The sequence below is a fragment of the Chelonia mydas genome, chromosome 1 (assembly GCF_015237465.2).
Source record: "Chelonia mydas isolate rCheMyd1 chromosome 1, rCheMyd1.pri.v2, whole genome shotgun sequence".
In the NCBI taxonomy this organism is placed as follows: domain Eukaryota; kingdom Metazoa; phylum Chordata; order Testudines; family Cheloniidae; genus Chelonia; species Chelonia mydas.
This window is the reverse complement of record NC_057849.1, coordinates 60441292-60464167: the sequence shown is the minus strand read 5'-3', so window position 1 is coordinate 60464167 and position 22876 is coordinate 60441292. Positions and strand designations below refer to the sequence as shown.

Genomic DNA, 22876 nt, shown 5'->3' with positions numbered 1-22876 from the left:
AGCTGAATGAAATGAAAACAGTCTCTCTGCACTTGCAGAAGAGGTCACTGCTGTCGAAAGCTGGTTTAGCCCTTCAACAAACTGTGGTTCCACATGCTTAGCCAGTGACTTCCACCTGTTCAGTGCTTCGACTTTCTTTAAAACTTGGCAGCAAATATGTACTGCTTGTTTTTTTTAATTTAGTTTAATTTAATCTAAGGGCAGGTCTTCACTACCTGCCGGATCGCAGGGTAGTGATCAATCTATCGGGGATCGATTTATCGCGTCTCGTCTAGACGTGATAAAAATTGATCCCCGAACGGGCTCCCCGTCGACTCCGGAACTCCAGCTCGCGAGAGGCGGAAGCGGAGTCAATGGGGGAGCGGCAGCGGTCGACTTGCTGCAGTCCTCATGGCCAGGTAAGTCGACCTAAGATACACCAACTTCAGCTACGCTATTCACATAGTTGAAGTTGCGTATCTTAGGTCGACCCTCCCCTCCCCCAGTGTAGACCAGGGCTCAGTGATGTAAATAGACTGTCATAATTTCAAATTTAATTTTAAAAAGGTTTAAAACCCAGAGCCACCAAAAGAATGCTGGTTGCATCACATGGAATAATGCTGGGGGGTGGGGATGGGGACGGAGGTTGCCTTCCTCTGTACCATGGGGCATTTTCTCGTTTGAATTAAAAGGAGTGGTGGATTCTCTGTAACTTGAAGTCTCTAAATCAAGATTTGAGGACTGCAGTAACTCAGCCAGAGGCTCTGGGCTTACAATAGGAGTGGGTGGGTAAGATTCTGTAGCCTGCAATGTGCAGGAGGTCAGACTAGATGATCATGATTGTTCCTTCTGGCCTCAAAGTCTGAGACCTCCAAGGACACCCACTGTTGTACAGCTCTCCTACAGGACAGACAGTGGTTCAGAGCCCAAATCCATCCTGTAATAGGTATTTTAGGTACCACACGTACCCACAAACAGCCCTAACAGTAAATCATAAACAGCAATGTTCACTCCACATTAGGTTTGTGAGCAGATATGCTCATTTGAATTCTCCATTCCCCTGCTACTGGACTGATATGAGTAAACAACACCCCCGCCCCGCAACATTTCACACACCACTTAGAAATGTTTTAGCAGAAAATAAATAAGAGAGAACGTTCAGTGAAAACCTTCCATTCAGCCCCTGCCTGCTGTACCTGTCAATGTGACCTATAGAGATACCAAGGTTACATTCCTTGAGTGAAATGCTGCAAGCCAGCCAACAGTGTTTTTAAGAGCGTACAAAGACCAGGACAGATCTTCACCGCTCATCCTTTGTTATTTGGACATTAGCAAAGAGAAGCCTACATTACCACCTTTCTCCTTGACCAGCCAGTCCCATTTACCCCTCCTTGTTCCTCAGCCAATCGGTCTCTTCTCCACGCCTCCTTCCTTCCACCCCATTGTTTCACCATCCCAGTCTCCTTCCCCAGCCAGTCCCAGTCTTCCCCCCACCTCAACTCCCAGTTCCACTTCTTCCCTTCACCTGCCAGCCTCCAAACCTAGCCTCCTCTCCCTGGGCTCCTTCTAAAATGTACTCCCCCTACCTCCTCCCAGTGGTTGCAGAGGGGCATTGAGATCGTAGGAAAAACAGTCTCCCTGCTCTCACTTCTGGTGCCTATCCCGGGCCCCAACCTAAAACACACCAGTTGCAGGAAAAGTTCTGTTCAGCCTTTGACTGAATCATGCTTAGTGCATATGGAAACTTGGGGGAATTTACCTATGAATCTCTAGCAAGTCTTCAGTGAGCATGTGCAAACTGTGATTTTTCAAAAGCTTATAATTTAGCCAAATCTGGGTGTATTTTCACAGAGACAGCAAAAGGTACATTCCTGACACAAAGGCCATCTCCTGACAAGCCTCTTGCCAAATTTCAAGTCCCTGCTCTGAAGTATTGTGCTAGATGCTGTATAAACACATAGTAAGAAACAACCCCTGCCTGCAAAGGGCTTACAATCTAATTAGTCAAGACAGACAAAGCATGAGAGAAAGGCAGAGCTATTATCCACATTTTACAAACAAGAAACTGAGACACAGAGATTAAGTGACTTGCCAGAAGTCACACAGGAAGTCTGTGGCAGAACTGGAATTGAACTCAGTTCTGAGTTCTCAGATTTCCTGAGTCCCTGTCCCATTCCTAATTTGTTTAGGTCTGGTGCATACCATGGCACTCTTCCTTTAGCTGTATAAGCAGCTGCCTAAATTTACTTGTCTATGGAGGATGACTGAATGCATTTGCTTTTTAGTGCATTTTCAGAGGCTAACTCTCCTTTCATTGCACATCAGGCTTACTGTGTCTAAGACTGCCAAACAGGCCAGCTCTGCTTGTTCAAATTTTTGGCCCTCCCTGAGTTCACCCACTACAGCAATCACAGCAGCTGCTGCAAACAGAACTCTTTACTTGAGTCCCGCACCAGTGCTTTCAGATCTGCAAGGGAGACAGGTCATGCTCACTATGAAGTCTATGCAACTCCTGCATCTCTACCAGCCCAAAAGGAGCAGCAGAGAAAGGACCAAACTACTGCTGCACTGTATGAGAGTCCGCTAGGCTTTGGAATTTGCCTCACTCCCTGCCCATGTCTGCCAGCTCACAGTTCCTCATGCATCAATAAAGGGAAATCTGCTCCACCATGCCCAACCACTGACCATCAGCAGTCAAGGGAGAACTCCCTACCTCAAAAACCAATGAAGACCTATTCTGACACAGGACAGTAGGAGGTCTTGCCTGGCACCAGTCTTCCCAGCAGAGGTTGAAGAGAAACCCACCTGCTACCACTGTGAGGGACAGATGCCCAGGTGAGGGTCTGTGGTGTGATACAGAGTTCCTTATCCAACTCCTCCACTGTTACCAGAGAGGACCAGGATGTGTTGCAGCTGGGAGCCTAATAAAGATAGGGACTTCCTGGCTGGGGCGTTCTCTAGTTGCTGCTTAAAGCAGGGCTCTTTGTTCATGTCCTCACACCATGTGGTGTCAGAAAGGAGTGAATCCCTCTATAAAGAAGGAGTAAAGGAAAGAAAAGAGACTCCCTTCCCCCCGACTGCCAGAGCAATGAGTGAGTGGAGAAAGTGGAAAATCAGGGAGGAAATCTAGGAGCCCATAGTGCAAGTGGCTGTGCTAGAGAAGTCTGATTTTGGCAACTCAGGCAGCTGGTCTTGCTGGCTCCGTAGATTTGAGTGATTCCAAATGGCTTCTGGTTTAACAGAGAAAGCACAAGAATACCAGATAAATTCTCTGATGCCATGGGTGATGCAAGGGGACCCATAAATGCCATGGGTGATGCAGCTGATGTGTGCCCTTCCCCTCTCTGCTGAGGAAAACAAAGAATGCTTCAAAGAGAAAGAGGCGTTTGATGCCCATTTCACAGGCAGACAAAATATTACATATGAAAGGACTAATCTGAATAGGAGGTGCCAGGAACCAGGGGAAACAGAGAAGCCTTTTGTTATTGCAGTTCATAGTGTTACTAAACGTTGCAAATATGGAACATTAAAAGAAGAACTAACAACAGACAGGATAGTTGCTGGCATAAGAGACACCAATTCACCAGCACAACTTCAGTCAGACCCAGCTCTGACACAAGCAAAAGCTACAGCAAAAAGTGAGAAAGCCAGAAACCCTAAAGAAACAGCAGTGTGACTTACATGGGAGCAGCATCGGGAAGACTGCATCAGCCAATACTGACACAGTGAAGCGCAAATGCAAATAGGACAGGAGCAGTCAGACCAAATTCACCACAAGAGCAGTGCACAGTTAGAGAGGGAGAGACCACGGAACCATAATAAGAGGGAAGCTTGGAAAAGCTGTGGCACATGTGGCAAGACCCCAAACCACAGCTGGCAACAATGTCCAGTACAAGGAGAAGACTGCAGGAGATGCTACAAAATGGGACATTTTGCAGAAGCACTCAGGACACTAAGTGTAGCGGAAACAATCCAAGAGGGAGGGTGATCATCAGAGGACAATGAGGCCATACTTCTAGGGGCTATATCCTCAATAGGAGAGACAGCTCCTTGGTACACAAGCATGAACAGAACTGTCCTTAAACCTTACATTTAAAATGGATACTGGGGCAGTCGGCACTGCAATTCCAATAAAAGATTATAATCGATCCTCAGAGGGAGATCCGCAAAGACCAAATAAAATTTTATGTGGGGCTAGGAACACTACATTGGATGTTTGAGTCCAGTTCTTTGAGAAATTGGGGAAAGGATGGAATGTTCTTCATCAAATAATATATGTAATTCAAGGACAGACAACTCTCCTACTAGGGTTGCTACCATACAAGGTCTACACCTAGTAGAGAAACTGGAATGGCAAAAAGCAAACTATATGGGAGATGTGTCCACATGTCTTCACAGGGCTTTGTAGGGGGCGTACAAAAGAGAATCGGTGCCATCAGTACTTCCTTTGCTCTGACAGCCTCATGCCACATTCCTATATGCTTGCTAGGAAAAAGTCAAAGAAGAATTAAAGGAAATGGAAGATATAGGGGCTATTTCCCAGACAGAAGAAACCACTGACTAGTGTGCAGGCATGGTTGTAGTATCAAAGGCCAATGGCAAAATCCAGATTTGTTTGGGCCGTAATAAAAACATGTGCAGAGAAAGACACACACTTCCTGCAGTTGACCAGACGTTAGCTCAGTTATCAGAAGCTAATGTCTTCTCAAAGTTAGATGCTATAGCCCGCTTCTAGCAAATCCCCCTTGCTAAAAATCCATCCCATTAACTACATGTCACCTCATTTGGAAAGTCCTGGGTTTTTTGTGTGTGTTCTAGTCAGTACATCTTCCACACCAAAAGACTTCCAAAAGAGAATCTCTCACCTCGTGTCAGGTTTGCCAGGTATTCTTTGCCATGCAGATGATGTGTCAGTATATGGCAGAGATAAAAATGAACATGATGAGCAACTACATACTGATCTGAGATGCTTCCAACAAACTGGTGTCACTCTGAAATGTGAATTTGGAAAGGAGCAGCGAAAATTTGTCCAACACAATTATCCAACAGGGAATTCAGCTGGATTCAGATAAACTGAAGACATTACTTGCCTTACCCAAACTCAAAGTTGTTTCTGCTATAAGAAGATTCCTAGGCACGACAAATCATTTTGGGAAATTCTTACCAAGTTTAGTTCATCCAACACAACCCTCAAGAGATCCCCTGGATGATTACAATATGTAGATCTGGGGTAGCCACAACAAAATACATTTAATAAAATAAAAGAATTACTGACATCTCCACCTGTTTTGGCACAATATTCGGTAAGCTATCCAACAATAGTAGCAGTGGATGCATCACATAAAGGCAGCCAGAAGGAGACCAGAGACCTGCCGCATTTGTACCAAGAAGCCTCACAGAAACCAAACAGTGGCATGCTCAAGTGGAACAGGAAGCTTTATTAGTTGCTTGGGCCTATGACTAGTTCAATGCATATGTGTTTGGCTTGGATTTCAACACAGAAACAGACCAAAAGCCCCTAGTGGTGTTATTGGGTTCAAAACCACTGAATGACTTTCCACCTAGGATTCAAAGATTTCTATGAGGGCTAATGCAATTACCTTTCAACATAGAACACATACCAGGGAAAACACTCAGAGCAGCAGACACTAGGTCTAGAGCCCCAATTGAATGGCCACCAATAGAAGAAGAAAAGTCTTTAGAGACAGATGTCAAAATCTCCATTGACCTTGCTTGCATCGGCCTATCTTCAGCAGAAGTTCTGATGAGAAGATGAATAAGGACGCCTTTATCTGTGGCACGAATACAGCTTAAGCATAAGTGGCTTGACCTGAAAACATTTGAGAACGGGATGTTGAAACAAAAATTCAGCAGCCACAAGACTTCAAGTGTTGGCACAGAACAAAAGCACTATCTGAACTGAGACCAGAGAACAAAGTGTAAAGCCGCTGGCAGTGACTCAAGTGCATCATTACCAACCTCAGGGCTGACTGTTAGGAAAGATGGCACAACCCCCAAATTGGTTGTGAGCTCTATACTTAGATTTCACCAACCAATCATCAAGTATAAAATCCTCAGGCACTATAACAGCCTTCACATGGAGTCACAGACAGTCGCCTTGGAAACTCTGATCGGTCTTGCCACCCAGGTGAGCATACCTTTGTGACAGATGGTCCCTTATACCAAGAATCACAGCAATATTCAGGTCACTCCCAGTCACAAAGGACCAGTCACTTACCCCAGATTAATTGCACCTTAGATCTTACATCAAAGACAAAGCTTGCAGCAAATCCTATAATAAACTATCTAAATATTTATTAACTAGGAAAAGGAAATGGGAGTTATATACAAGGTTAAAGCAGGTAAACATATATACACAAATGAGTTACAATCATAAGTTTCAAAAGTAATAGAAGCTTCTATCATAAGCCATCCCTATATGATCTCTAGGGCTAACCCAGGCTAAGCACAGAGAATCTCTTGCTTATGCCTAGTAAACCTTGCCCCGCAGAGTCCAAGCAGCATAGAAATCCCGTTCCTTCTTGTTAGAGCTTTTTTATCCCTCTCCTCCATTGTGCTCTGAGCTGCAAGCTCAGCTGACAGGAGGAATCCACTTGTATGACTCATCTTCACAGGGGGAGGGCAAAACAACAAATGTCTTTTGTCCTCTTTATCATCCCACAATAGTTCCTCTAGTGTCGACGGACCCTTCTTGTTGCAGATCAGCACTTCACACTAGTTTATGTTTCTCTCCTGTCTGGTGACTTACATAGTCAGAGAGGCTTACAATCCAACTGCTCAAATAGTGCCTTGCAATATGGGCTACAAATGTTATAAGTAAGATTAATGCATTCAGAAACTCACAAGCATTTGATAAAGTCTAAACACTAAACACATTATTATAACACTATACCTATTTTAACACTACTAACACACAGGTAAGCCAGACTGATTCCAGCTATGTATTTGTCAGGGTTCCCTTGATGCAAGAGGACCTTGGCATGATCTGGCCAGTATCACGCACAGTTTGGCTCAAAAGCTCCCAAACATTTGGAACTGTTCAGAACTTGTCAGAAACTCCACGATCCTACCTAGTGGAGCCACCGAAAGGACTTATCTGGAGGAATCGGGTTCATCTTCAACATTTCCGAACACAACGGAGAGAGGATCTGGGACCTACAGTACACTGTCAAGAAGTGAGTCCCCTCCACAGGGAACTCCACACACAAACTCAACAGATGTGAGAACATGAATGGAAGACTGATCAGACCCCCTCAAAGACTTTGTTTTTAGAATATTGCTCAGGATTATTTAAATACAATTGATAAGGGGACATAGCTTTACAGATTCATAGATTCCTAGCCAAAATGGACCACTGTGACCATCTATTCTGACCTCCTGTATAATACAGCCCATAGAACTTCCCAAAAATAATTCCTAGAACATATCTTTTATTTTAAGGAATCTGAAGTTTATTTTGTCTCATTGTATATGTGTGTGTGTGTGTGTGTTTGTTTATAATTTAAGTTTTGACCTTTTATTATAAAGTAAGGGAGTCATGGAGAGTTTACAAAGTTCCTGGTCCTCCACATTACCAGATAGAACCAGGATGCGTTGCAGCAGGTAGCTTAATAAAGGTAGGAACTTCTGGGCTGAGGAGATCTCTAGTTCCTGCTAAAAGTATCGCTCTTTGTGTATATGTTCTCACTCTACCAAGGACCACCCAAAGAAGTCTCAGTGAGATACTAGAGAGAGAGAGAGAGAGATGGTCATTCTAGAGGCTCTCAGCCAGGGTGCAAGGTAATAACATGTAATATAGTTCTCTTAAAAACAGTTTGCTTCCTTTATTAAAATGCTACATTGTGGCATAAACCTGATGGTTTAACTGTATTTAATTAAATACCACCCTTTTATAGGGAAAGTCAGACAGAATTTATTCTAAAATCCATTAGAACTTAATACAGAGTGTCCTTTCTCTAGGTTTTTGGACTCATCCTTCAGAATTCTACGGCAGGGACAGAATTCTCTATTAAATGCTATATGATGGGTAAAGAAACTATTGAAATGTGATCATTTTCTATTAAACGCTATAGGACTTTTTCCACAAATGCAGTTTTAAATCATTAGTCTTTTAGATTCTGAATTCATTGTTAGTTTTGTTATAGCATTTTAAATAGTGGTTTAGACTCACTTGAACGATGCTTATTGGTAATACATGTCCGCCACAAATAACAGCAGGAGCACAGAGGAGCCAATATGAATTCTGCACCAACTGGAGAATGGAGCTTTGCATGTACTAGACTAAGTGGTTCACTTTCAAAGTGCTATTATCACTGTTGTAGACTGCATTTGGTTGCTTAGTAACCATCCTTATCGATGATGCAAGTTTTCTCCAGTTAACGTTGTAAATGGATCGCACATTTATTTTTCTTTTGGCAGTTGTATCAGGGGAAATTATTTTATAAAATCACTCCAAAAGGAAACATCTTTCTGTGTCTAGGCAATAGTTTTATTGGACAGCTAGCTGAGGCACATATGCAAATACTTCTGAAAAATCGGATTTTAGAAAGCATTACTGAGCGGAACAATATTCATAGCCCTATTGTTTGGCTGGTATTCATTGGAAGAAGAAAAATGAATTTCTATGCAACTGGGAAAGCATATCTGTTAAAGAGCTAACAAGCAACAAATGGTAAAAAGAAGGTCTCTGTAATGTTTCATTAAAACCACAGACATTACCACGTGGACAGTAGGCTGCAACTCATTAGTAAATGGATTCTATCTGTGACAGCCTTCCAACCCCAGTCTTTGCTGATTACATTTGGCTTTTAGGCAGTAATCCCAATGGAAAGTGATTTATTTCAGTACTCGATGAGTTACTCCATAGATGGTAGTGATGAAGACATTATATTGACATGGGTTAGTAGTTGTAGGCCTTATGGAAGAAGTGAGTTTTCAAGGGGGATTTAAATGAAGACAGGATGGGAGCCAAGCACATTGGGATGATGCTTAAAGCTTACAAAGCATGTCCCATCCATTATACTAAAGCATTTTACAAAGCTGGATAAGAATTATTATACACCAGTTACAGATAGGAAAACTGAGGAACATGTAGGGCATATGATTTTCCCAAGGGCACACAGTGAGTCAGTGGTAGACTGACTAGTCCTGTACCCTATCCACCATCCCATGCAACCTCCCGTGGATAGGGAGATCATTCAGGAATAAGAAGCAGCATGGAAAAGAAATGTAGATGAGAGAAGGAGTAGGAAAGGAAGGTGGGGTTGGCAACACTGGGGTTGGGGGGGGCAGGAATGTAATGTGATAAGAAACGGGAGCAGAGATATAGTCACCGGTGGAGATGAGGAAAGTCTTAAATTCCAGGACTGAGGGGACTAAAGAACGAGAGTATGAGCACTAATATGTACAAATAAATTCAGGCTTAAGTATCGTCATGTGCCCCAGTTTGCCAAGAAATGTCAGGCAATGTAGCTATGACGATCCAGAAAATGAATGTATTTCTTAACTTCCATTCAAGAAATACCCAATCTTAATGGTAAAAAAGAAACCACACCGGTCCTTCGAGATATTTCTGACATCTGTACCTCAGCCATGGTCCTCTCGCTAGACTTAGGTCCCGATTCTGCAGCCTGATCCAGGGATGGATCCTTGCACACTGAAATCCATAGGCATCCACACAGGTGCAAGGGCCTTCTTTGTCGGTGTTAAACTTTCACCTCTGTAGGTGGGCAATCACTTTTACATTCTGATATTAATTCCAAAAATGTTTCCCCGTCACAGTTCCCCTCAATAGCACCAATTAATTACTTCTCATACATGCAGTTTCCTGGTAGTCCCTACCTTACAAAGTAAAGCAGATTGCCTTAACCTATTCTAGCCAAAAGCTTTTTTTAATGACATTCAAATCAGCACTTAAAGTATCACACAGGACAATCACAACTGGAAAACTCATTTCAGGCTTCTCCCCATTATCTTCCCGCTTCGCCATTCTTGGGGCGCAAGTATCTAGGGCCCCAATCGAACTCTCACTGAAATCAATTAATGCCTCTCCGTTGACTTCAATGGGAACCAGCTCCAATTTAGTATCAAATCGTTGCTCCATAGGTCTGGTAGCATTTAACAATGAACTTCAATTTCAGAGGTAGAGCCAAGCTTCCATGGAGCAGGAATTACAGGGATTTCAGAAAGCTGCCTTGTGAAAACTCCCACAGGAAACTCCCTCCCTAGCCCAGACCTTGAAACAGGTTCCAGTGGCTAAGTCTGCTGGCAGTTTCTCTCCATGACATTCCATTTGCGGAACTGTAAAACTCATGACACATGATAAATCAACAGACAGAAAAATACTCTCATAAGTCTAAAACCAACCACATCAAAACCAAATCCCAAAGGCCACACTACCTCATCCTCTTCCTCCTCAAAATTCCTCTGGCACTTACCCTTCCAAGAATACTAAGGTAAGGAATGCAGATTGAGCTGAAGTGGCGGCAACTCACGGTTGGAGCCACGGAGAGGTGGATCTTAAAGGGCTTCTCCACCCAAAAATAATACTGGGACCACAAGAGCCACATCTGGAGATTAGACAGCATAGGGAATAAGAGGAGGTGTTGGATGCCAGGTCTGTCCCCAGAAACAACAACATGGGTCGGAAGCAGGGGCTGCTGATGGAGCAATTGTCCAAAGCTCCTCATTTAGTATTAATGTAGTTCTTGCTCTGAGTAGAAGAGGAGAAATCAAACCATGGTCCAGTGAGAATAAGTAACTTTCTAACAAGTTTAAATCATATATACAAACATTTTCCCTTCAGTCAAGTAGGCTTGGTACATCCAGCAGTCCATGCAACCGGTGTTGCAAAATGTACAATGAGCCAGCCGTGACCTTCTATTGATTTCAGTGGACCAGCCATTTAAAATGGCAGCACGAGGCCCTGCCAGGGAGGTTAAGTTCACAACTTTTCTACATGAAAACAGTAGGCTATAGATTCTACCATAAATCTATAAATTAAATACAGCAAAAACTCACTCCGTGGTTGCGGAACTGCAAGTCTCATGCAAACTCAGGAGAATATTTGATGTCTATAGAAAGCGTTGAGTCCATTTTCATTGAGAATAAGAGTATGTCTACAAAGCAGTTAAAATGGTGCTTCCCAGCATGGGTAAACAGAGATGTGTTACCTCTGCTCACGCTAGTGTGCTAAAAATAGCAGTGTGACCACAGCAGCATGGGCAGTGGCTCAGGCTAGTCACACAAGCACAACCCCACCCGACCCCTGGGTATGTCCTTGGGTGCCTAGCCCAAGCTGTGCCCGTGCTGCTGCGGCCACAATGCTATTTGTTAGTGCACCAGCTGGAACAGAGCTAGTGCGTGACCATCTACCCGCACTGGGAAGCACCGTCCCAGCTCTGGTGTGACATACCCAAAGTTTCTCTACCCCTTATTTAAGGCTCTGGAATACAGCAGATGTTCATGTACGTACAGCATGATAATGAGACAATATCAATAAGCTTGTAATAGTGAAAGCAAAAGCGCTTATTTCAGTTACTAGCTAATCATAGCAGAGATCTGTAACTAATTGCAAGAATAAGTGCTACTAAACCTCAAGAACTAGCTATCATTTATTATTTTCAGTTCCAGTCTCCTGTTTGGAGCATGAAAGTTCAGCCGCTATAAATCAGAAACATGATATGATTGCTGCCAACTCGGTTGACAGTATTTGCTCAGTGATAATGCCCTTTGATACACAAAGCGGCATTGTAGCTGCAGCTTTTGCAATTGTGCCTGCCAACTTGAGGATTTTTTGCCACTGAATGACAGATGAGAAGTTACCAGAGCTTGGAGAAGAGTGTCTGCTATTGATCTCATTTATTCATGGAAAGAGGGGCAGTATGTTATATTATTACATGATCATTATGGGAAATATTAAACAGAACGTAAATGTTAACTGTTGTAGCGGCACCCAGAGCAAAAGGAGGGGCTTCTCTTGATTGAATGATTAAAATTTTACAAATCTAAATGAATAAATAGGTCAGAGTAGAAGAAAAAAAGATGAATTCTGGAGATACTGGAAAGGGAAAAGTGACCTTCCTCTTAAGCATCTGGTACTAGCCACTCTCAGAGACAAGCTATTGAATAAGATGGACCACAGCTCAGATCTGGCATGTTCCCATGTAATCCCCAAATTCTCACGTAAATTATTTGGGGAAATTTTTTATTTTCCAGCTTTTGATGTGCATACTTGAAGTGACTTAAAGCACTGTGTAAACCTAGAATGCAAAACAATGATGATGATAATACATCTGAAAATATAAATATAATAAAATTCATCTTCATAGATACTGGTGGATTTGAAAATAAAATAGCCCAAAGTTGGTAGCAATTCTGTACTGCTGGGTTATTTCAAATACCCACTTTGCATTGGTGATAATTCTTTTAATATTCAGTTCTCATTTTATAGCACTCAGCAATGATCTGCATGCTTCCTAGAAGATAATGAAAGGCATAGATCCAGATTCTGAACTGCCATAAAGTGGTTTATCCCCATTGACTTTAATGGAGCTATTTTGATTTACACCAGCTCTGACTCTAGCCCATAGTAGCTGCCTGTAAGGTAGTGTACTTACCATCCATAGCACCCCCTTATGTCAGGGTGAGACGCTGCTAGGGGTTCTCATCTCTCGTGCCTCCTAATGTCCATCTGCCTCTCACCAGGACTTCTGTGGCTCAGTCCTCCAGCCAAATCACATCCAGTTCAGGCTCCTTCCAGGGTAACAAAAAGGTCCAATTGAAAATCCAAGCTAAACATTTAAATAATAATTATACTGCTTTCGGGCTCTATGGAAGTGCTTTTACTCACCCCATCTCAGAGCCTCCCCCGCAGGAGCCTAACTTGTTCCTGCAGCATTCTTCCTTTGTTGCTTCTTGTCTTTTCCCTCACTGCCTCCCTTCTGCAGGGACTCTGGCAGCTTCCCATGGGATCTCCCTGCCCTTTGTCAGCCCTACCTCAGGACTTCCCCCACAAGAGCCTGTGCTGCTCCCTGGGGGGCCTCTTACATGACTTCCTGACATTTAAGCCCTATCTCAGGGCTCCCACCCACAGGAGTCTGACCCTGCTCCCTGTGGGTTCTCCTACCTGCAGGAGAGTCTTCAGACTCCCTCCCTCCCCAACTGAGTTCACCACTTTGTTTGTATAGTTTTTTTCCTAACCCTTTCACAGCTTGGATCGCTGGGAGCTAGCTGCTAGGTCACAGACTGAGCTGAGCCTGATTTGCCTCAAAGGGTAGCCAGCCTGTGACACTGCCCCAAAGAGGTTACAATCTAAATGTTTCATATGACCCTAGAAGTGTTGGTATCACAGCACATACAAACACATGGTTACTCAAGTTAGCCAAATTCTCCCCTGAGTTATACTGATGCATTCCCATTGAAAGTAACATAGATGTATCAGTGCAACTAAGAGAAAAATTTGTCCTATAACATTAAATGTGTTAAGTATCAGAGGGGTAGCCGTGTTAGTCTGGATCTGTAAAAGCGGCAAAGAGTCCTGTGGCACCTTATAGACTAACAGACGTATTGGAGCATAAGCTTTCGTGGGTGAATACCCACTTCTTCAGATGCATGTAGTGGAAATTTCCAGAGGCAGGTATAAATATGCAAGCATGAATCAGGCTAGGGATAACGAGGTTAGTTCAATCAGGGAGGATGAGGCCCTCTTCTAGCAGCTGAGGTGTGAACACCAAGGGAGGAGAAACTGCTTTTGTAGTTGGCTAGCCAGTCACAGTCTTTGTTTAATCCTCAGCTGATGGTGTCAAATTTGCAAAAGAACTGAAGCTCAGCAGTTTCTCTTTGAAGTCTGGTCCTGAAGTTTTTTTGCTGCAGGATGGCTACCTTTAAATCTGCTATTGTGTGTCCAGGGAGGTTGAAGTGTTCTCCTACAGGTTTTTGTATATTGCCATTCCTAATATCTGATTTGTGTCCATTTGTCCTTTTTCGTAGGGACTGTCCAGTTTAGCCAATGTACATAGCAGAGGGGCATTGCTGGCACATGATGGCATATATCACATTGGTGGATGTACAGATGAATGAACCAGTGATGGTGTGGCTGATCTGGTTAGGTCCTGTGATGGTGTCGCTGGTGTAGATATGTGGGCAGAGTTGGCATCGAAGTTTGTTGCAGGGATTGGTTCCTGAGTTAGAGTGACTATGGTGCGGTGTGTCGTTGCTGGTGAGAATATGTTTCAGGTTGGCAGGTTGTCTGCGGGCGAGGACTGGCCTGCCTCCCAAGGCCTGTGAAAGTGCGGGATCATTGTCCAGGATGGGTTGTAGTTCACTGATGATGCATTGGAGAGGTTTTAGCTGAGGACTGTATGTGATGGCCAGTGGCGTTCTGTTGGTTTCTTTCTTGGGTTTGTCTTGCAGCAGGAGGCTTCTGGGTACACATCTGGCTCTGTTGATCTGTTTCCTTATTTCCTCATGTGGGTATTGTAGTTTTGAGAATGCTTGGTGAAGATCTTGTAGGGTTGGTCTCTGTCTGAGGGGTTGGAGCAAATGCGGTTGTACCTCAGCACTTGGCTGTAGACAGTGGATCGTGTGGTGTGTCCGGGATGGAAGCTGGAGGCATGAAGGTTGGCATAGCGGTTAGTGGGTTTTTGGTATAGGGTGATGTTAATGTGACCGTCACTTATTTGCACCGTGGTGTCTAGGAAGTGGACCTCCTGTGTAGATTGGTCCAGGCTGAGGTTGATGGTGGGGTGGAAGCTATTGAAATCGTGGTGGAATTCTTCCAGGGTTTCCTTTCCATGGGTCCAGATGATGAAGACGTCATCAATGTAGTGTAGGTAGAGAAGGGGCATGAGTGGATGAGAGCTGAGGAAGCGTTGTTCCAGGTCAGCCATAAAAATGTTGGCATATTGTGGGGCCATGCGGGTGCCCATAGCGGGGCCACTGGTCTGGAGGTATATATTGTCACCAAATTTGAAATAATCATGCATGAGGATTAAGTCACAGAGCTCAGTAACCAGTTGTGCTGTGGCATCATCAGGGATACTGTTCCTGACCGCTTGTATTCAATCAGATATTAGGAATGGCAACACACAAAAACCTGTAAGAGAACACTCCCTGGACACACAATAGCAGATTTAAAGGTAGCCATCCTGCAGCAAAAAAACTTCAGGACCAGACTTCAAAGAGAAACTGCTGAGCTTCAGTTCATTTGCAAATTTGACACCATCAGCCAAGGATTAAACAAAGACTGTGACTGGCTAGCCAACTGCAAAAGCAGTTTCTCCTCCCTTGGTGTTCACACCTCAGCTGCTAGAAGAGGGCCTCATCCTCCCTGATTGAACTAACCTCGTTATCCCTAGCCTGATTCTTGCTTGCATATTTATACCTGCCTCTGGAAATTTCCACTACATGCATCTGAAGAAGTGGGTATTCACCCACGAAAGCTTATGCTCCAATACGTCTGTTAGTCTATAAGGTGCCACAGGACTCTTTGCCATTAAATGTGTTGACTTTGCAGTTTGTGGAGACTGGTGTCAGATGATGCTTAACAGTGTAGAAATCCCACTCTTGCAGAACCTTTGAAAAGACTGTGAACTACAGCTACAGCAGAGTTATACTTTCAGTACCAGCCGCAATGGACAGCACAAAGCAAAGCAAACTGGAGCCTTGCAGATGAGTTCTTAGTACCATAGTACCAAACCAACACATCAGCCATTTTGATACTGGACATTTTCTCCAAAAATGAATGGCTTACATAAGAATATAAGAATGGCCATACTGGATCAGACCAAAGGTCCATCTAGTCCAGCATCCTGTCTGCCGACAGCAGCCAATGCCCCAGAGGGAAAGAACAGAACAGATAATCATCAAGTGATCCATCCCCTGTCGCCCATTCCCAGCTTCTGGCAAACAGAGGCTAGGGACACCATCCCTGCCCATCTTGGCTAATAGCCACTGATGGACCTATTCTCCATGAATTTATCTAGTTCTTTTTTCAACCATGTTATAGTCTTGGCCTTCACAACACCCTCTGGCAACGAGTTACACTGGTTGACTGTGCATTGTGTGATGAAATACTTCATTTTGTTTGTTTTAAACCTGCTGCCTATTAATTTCACGTGGTGACCCCCAAGTTCTTGTGCTATGAGGAGTTATGAGTAAATTAGTTGAAACAATAGTAAAGAATAAAATTGTCAGAGACAGAGAAGAACATAAATTATTGTGCAAAAGTCAGCATGGTTTCTGTAAAGGGAGATCATGTCTTACTAATCTATTAGAGTTCTTTGAAGGGGTCAACAAACATGTGGACAAGGGGGATCCAGTGGACATAGTGTAGTTAGATTTCCAGAAAGCCTTTGACAAGGTCCCACACCAAAGGCTCTTATGTAAATTAAGTTGTCATGGGATAAGAGGGAAGATCCTTTCATGGACTGAGAACTGGTTAAAAGACAGGGAACAAAGGATAGGAATAAATGGTAAATTTTCAGAATGGAGAGGAGTAACTAGTGGTGTTCCCCAAGGGTCAGTCCTAGGACCAATCCTATTCAACTTATTCATAAACGTTCTGGAGAAAGGGGTAAATAGTGAGGTGGCAAAGTTTGCAGATGATACTAAACTGCTCAAGATAGTTAAGACCAAAGCAGCCTGTGAAGAACTTCAAAAAGATCTCACAAAACTAAGTGATTGGGCAACAAAATGGCAAATGAAGTTTAATGTGGATAAATGTAAAATAATGCACTTTGGAAAAAATAACCCCAAATATACATACAATATGATGGGGGCCAATTTAGCTACAACCAATCAGGAGAAAGATCTTGGAGTCATCATGGATAGATCTCTGAAGATGTCCACACAGTGTGTAGCAGCAGTCAAAAAAGCAAATGGGATGTTAGGAATCATTTAAAAAGGGATAGAGAATAAGACGGAGAATATCTTATTGTCCTTATAGAAATCCATGGTACGCCCACATCTTGAATACTGCGTATAGATGTGGTCCCCTCATCTCAAAAAAGATATACTGGCATTAGAAAAGGTTCAGAAAAGGGCAACTAAAATGATTAGGGGTTTGGAACGGGTCCCATATGAGGAGAGATTAAAGAGGCTAGAACTTTTCAGCTTGGAAAAGAGGAGACTAAGGGGGGATATGATAGAGGTGTATATAAAATCATGAGTGGTGCGGAGAAAGTGAATAAGGAAAAGTTATTTACTTGTTCCCATAATATAAGAACTAGGGGCCACCAAATGAAATTAATGGGTAGCAGGTTTAAAACAAATAAAAGGAAGTTCTTCTTCACTCAGTGCACAGTGAACTGTGGAACTCCTTGCCTGAGGAGGTTGTGAAGGCTAGGTCTATAACAGTGTTTAAAAGAGAACTGGATAAATTCATTGAGGTTAAGTCCATTAATGGTGATTAGCCAGGATGGGTAAGGAATGATATCCCTAGCCTCTGTTTGTCAGAGGGTGGAGATGGATGGTAGGAGAGAAATCACTAGATCATTACCTGTTAGGTTCACTCCCTCTGGGGCACCTGGCATTGGCCACTGTCGGTAGACAGGATACTGGGCTGGACGGACCCTTGGTCTGACCCAGTCTGTCCTTTCTTATGTTCTTAAATAATACTTCCTTATTTATTTTCTCCAAAGCACTCATGATTTTATAGACCTCTATCATCCCCCCCTTAGTCGTCTTTTTTCCAAGCTGAAAAGTCCCAGTTTTATTAATCTGTCCTCATCTGGAAGCCGTTCCATACTCCTATGTATTTTTGTTGCCCTTTGCTGTACCTTTGCCAGTTCCAATACATCTTCTTTGAGATGGGGTGACCAAATCTGCACACAGTATTCAAGATGTGGGCATACCATGGATTCATATAGAGGCAACATGATATTTTGTTTGCTTGTTGATACCTTTAGTGATTCTGCCTGTTCTTTAGGCATCAGCTCCTTCCTGTTACTGTTTTAAAAGGAGGAGTCAATTTTGGGAGAGGGAGTTAGTTATTTATACTGCCATCATCAGCGGATATTGGTCCTTAGGCTGATATACCCAGACAAGGAAGAATCCCCCACAGCAGAGGGGACATGGGTGGGGGGAGCAGGATCGCCCTTCTCCCTCTCCCTCCCTCTCCCCGATTTGCTGCTTGGCTTGTACTGAGCATGCTCAGTAACACTGCTGAAGCCAGTTGCCCTCACTCTGACCCCCCCCCCACTATCGGCAGGCACGGGTCGCCTCTGCCCCCCTGCATAGGGGGATCCTCCCATAGCAGCTCTTACGCCATCCCCTTTGTGGCTACTGTGGTAGGGGTATACCCTGTGCTTCCTGGCAATCTTCTGATTGCCAGCTGAAATACTGGCCCCCGTCACAGCTCTTGGCAGATGGCAAAAGATAGAGCAGCCCCAAAGAAATCAGAGCAGTGCACAGCCAGCCCAGGATGGAAAAAGCACAAAGGAATCTTAGTGCCACCTTTGTACCTCCTAAATTGTGCTGTACTAGTGGCTGTTGCCAAAGATCTGGTCTTATATCTTTATAGAAGAATACCCTGTATGGAGATTTGGAGGACACCATATTTGTCATGCTCTGACTCTTGAAGACCTTTGCAAAGCAACAAGTGAAATCTCATTGGACCTTATTTTGCCACACTTACGCTGAGTTGTGCCTTCCTCCATGAGCAGTCCCACTGGTTTCAACAGAAGATACTACACAGCATGAGTAAGAGTGGCAGGAAAAATGAATCAGTCATCTTACGTACACTGCAACATCACACCACCAGCTTGCATGTAATTCGTCTGTGGTTGTTCCCCTTTGTCATAAATATAAAGGGAAGGGTAAACACCTTTAAATCCCTCCTGGCCAGAGGAAAAACCCTTTCACCTGTAAAGGGTTAAGAAGCTAAGATAACCTCGCTGGCACCTGACCAAAATGACCAATGAGGAGACAAGATACTTTCAAAGCTGGAGGGGGGGAAACACAAAGGGTTCTCTCTGTTGGTGTGTTGCTTTTGCCGGGACCAGAGCAGGAATGCAGGTCAGAACTCCTGTAAAGGGTTAATAAGCAATCTAGTTAGATATGTGTTAGATCCTGTTTTGTTTAAATGGCTGATAAAATAAGTTGTGCTGAATGGAATGTATATTCCTGTTTTTGTGTCTTTTTGTAACTTAAGGTTTTGCCTAGAGGGATTCTCTGTGTTTTGAATCTGATTACCCTTAAGGTATTTACCATCCTGATTTTACAGAGGTGATTCTTTTTCTTTTTCTTTAATTAAAATTCTTCTTTTAAGAACCTGATTGTTTTTTTATTGTTTTTAAGATCCAAGGGTTTGGGTCTGTGTTCACCTACGCAAATTGGTGAGGATTTTTATCAAGCCTTCCCCAGGAAAGGGGATGTAGGGCTTGGGGGCATTGGGGGGGGGGAAAGACATTTCCAAGTGGGCTATTTTTGATAGATGCTTGGTGGTGGCAGCAATAAGGTCGAGGGACAAAAGGTAAAATAGTTTGTACCTTGGGGAAGTTTTAACCTAAGCTGGTAAAAATAAGCTTAGGGGGGTTTTCATGCAGGTCCCCACATCTGTACCCTCGAGTTCACAGTGGGGAAGGAACCTTGACACCCTTCCTCTAACCTTTGTCTTCTTGTTTGTCTGTCCTTAGATTCTGAGGTCCTTGGAGCATGAACTGCCTTCCTTGAAAGCTCCTAGCACATAGCAGCCACTACCATTGCAAATCTTGGACCGAACAGGAAGCAAGTTCTGGAGCAGAGGAGCCCTGCTGACAGTCTTTTTAAACTAGGGGGCTGTCCGCTTGAACACCTCTGCTGATCACAATTACCCTCAAGTCACAGTGGTCGAGAGACATGATGAGCTCTTATGAAGCCAGAACCCAAACCATTTGTGGCTTTTATAAGTTAATAATACCACCTTAAATTGTGCCCCAGAATCAATTGGCAGCTAGTCCAGATCATGAAGCACTGCTGTGATATGCTGCCCATACGAAATGTTGCTTAATAAGTGGGCCACAGAGCTCTGCACTTACTGCAATTTGCCACACGTTTATAGGCAGAATTGCCACACAGAATACACTGTAATAATCCAGTCTTATGGGGAGATCAGCATGGGTAACTGCAGCAAGGTCCCCATCCATAGGACAAGGCTATAATCTTCTCCCCGAGCATAAACGATACAAAGTGCTCTTGGCAACCGCGGCTCCCCCTGGGTCCAGAAGCAGCTGGGGTCACACCAAGCCCCGCAGATTTTGAGCCTAAGCAAGCTAGAGATTTCTCCCCCACCCAGCTTTTGTGACTATTTACATGGGATGGAACACTCATCCACTAGTCAGAATCACTGTTATTTTTAATTCACCCATTGTATGATCATTAATTACACCAATACCATGGGGATAGGCATATAAACCTGAATAGAACAGAACGGAGATTCTGCAAAAAATACACACAGGTTATCTGCATAACCCTGCGCAAGTCTGAAGACACTGGGGGTGAAATCCTGCCTCTGCTGAAGCCAGGGACTTTAAGGGGACCAGGATTTCATCCCAGATTTTTTTTGTGAATGAGCTTTGTTAAAAATGTGTGTGTGGGGGAGGGGGTATTTTTAAGCCCAGGAAAAGCCTAGCCGTGTTTGTTTATTTGTACTTGTGCACTGAACAGTGACCACATTAACTCAGTGGGCCACAACAGGGAGCACGTTCTGTTGGCTGTGCACATTCACAAAGCCAGGCTGCGGAGTGGGGCCACAGGAAGCTCCACATCCAGGGAGCTGTGAGGCCATGCGGATGGGCTGTGTGCCTGAGTATGCCGTGCAACCTAGCGCGGGGGCAGCCTTCCCAGCACGGCTGCAGAGGCCACAAGCTACACATCAGAGCTATGCAGAGATTGCACAGGTGTCCTGTGCCCAGCCCCCCACATTGCAGGAGGATTTCATCCCTCCCAGTCTCCTGCCTAGTGCTCCCCTACGGACAGGCAATTTACTTGGCCTATTCACATGGCCAGATAAATTGTACTGCCCTTGTGCTACTTGGTCATGACTAGAAATGAGACTCAGTCAACGGAATTCCCAGAAGAGCACAACGTGGCCCAGAGAACGTACTAACAGTAAGGCAACAGTGGACAAACACATCCTGTTCACTTGACTAGCAAACCAGAAAGCCACAAGCAGCAGGTGGCTTAATATATTTGCCTTCCCTCTTTACGATCCCAGCGCTTGTATTATTTCCCCACCACATAAATAACCTTTATTTACATGCCTGTCTTTGCAGCCTATGCAAATGCTAGATGCAGACAGAAAACTGTACACATCTGAGTCTCTTTTCCTGTGACATCAAGTACATTTGCTCAAGGCAGTTTCCTAGAATAAGAGATCTGCATCAGCCCTTCTTATGCCAGCTAAAGAAAATGCTGAAATACATTTCTGAGAAGAAATTCTGATTAAGCTAAGCTGATCTAAATCAATAAATTATGCCAAGGTAGTCAACTCCTGATTACCCAATTTGTAAGGGTGATCTCTGTATTAATTTATTATTAATCAGGAACATGCTTAGAGTTTACAATACCAAACATAATCAGACAATCAGTGGGAAGGCAGTCAGCGGAACAGGGGAAAAGGCTGGCAGTTTGTTCAACAGGGAGGTTCAGAGCATGGGGATTCTACCGTATTTAGAGGTTTTGAGTGATGTATCAAATGAGATAAGAACCTGAACTAGGATACATTTGATACACGTTTTCAAGCTTTCCAAGATTCATAGATTCCAAGGCCAGAAGGGACAATTGTGATCATATAGTCTGACCTCCTATATAACACAGGCTATAGAATTTCCCCAAAATACGTCCTTTTGAACTAGAGCATATACTTAAAAAACAAACAAAGCCCACATCTAATCTTGATATAAAAATTGCCAGTGATGGAGAATCCACCACAACCCTTGGTAAATTGTTCCAATGGTTAGTTAATCTCACTGTTACAAATTTATGCTTCATTTCCAGTCTGAATTTGTCTAGCTTCAAATTCCAGCCATTGGATCGTGTTATACCTTTGTCTGCTAGACTGAACAGCCCATTATTAAATATTTGTTCCCCTTTTATATAATTATAGACTGCAAGCAATTCACCTCTTAACCTTCTCTTTCTTAAACTAAATAGATTGAGCGCCTTAAGTCTATCACCATAAAGCAGATTTTCTAATCTTTAAATCATTTTCATGTCTCCTCTCTGAACCCTCTCCAGTTTATCAACATCCTTCTTGAATTGTGGAAACCAGTACAGGGCACACTATTCAGCAGTACCAGTGCCAAATACAGAGGTAAAATAACCTGTCTACTCCTACTCAAGATTCCCCTGTTTATGCATCCAAGGATCTCACTAGCTCTTTTGGCCACAACATCACAGTGGGAACTCGTGTTCAGCTGATTATCCACCATGACCGCCAACTCTTTTTTGGAGTCGCTGCTTCCCAGGATAGAGTCCCCCTTTTCGTAAGTATGGCCTGCATTCTTTGTTCTTAGAGGTACACATTTTCACTTAGCCCTATTAAAGCTTGCAGTTGAGCATCTCAGAAACGTTTTGATTTTTAATACACATGGCATTTGTTTGACAGCATTTAAGCAATGATTTTCTCTTGTTTTCTTCTTTTACAGGAAACAGAGTACCCTGGATCAGCAGAATATATGGCGGAATGGGGAGGAAACTGCAGAGCAAAGACCACCACATGATTAAACGCGCTCAGTCAACGATGGAAGTAAGTGTTGTGGCAATAAATTATTTTCAGTTCTGATCGTGCAAGAAAGGCAAACTTTGCTGGAGAGAGCTCATAAGGGGTGGATCAGATGACAGAGGAGAAGGCACGGAGGACAAGAAGGAGAGCATTCAAGTCACTTTTTTTAAGCTG

General features: G+C 43.6%; 1 long non-coding RNA gene across 1 annotated transcript in view; it reads right to left on the bottom strand.

Moving 5' to 3' along the window:
- The window catches only part of LOC119565768, a 135968-nt gene that overhangs the window by 80620 nt on the left and 32472 nt on the right, over nt 1-22876 (bottom strand). The window contains exon 5 of the long non-coding RNA XR_005224652.2: nt 12618-12753. This is a non-coding gene — a long non-coding RNA (uncharacterized LOC119565768). The remainder of the gene's footprint in view (nt 1-12617; nt 12754-22876) is intronic.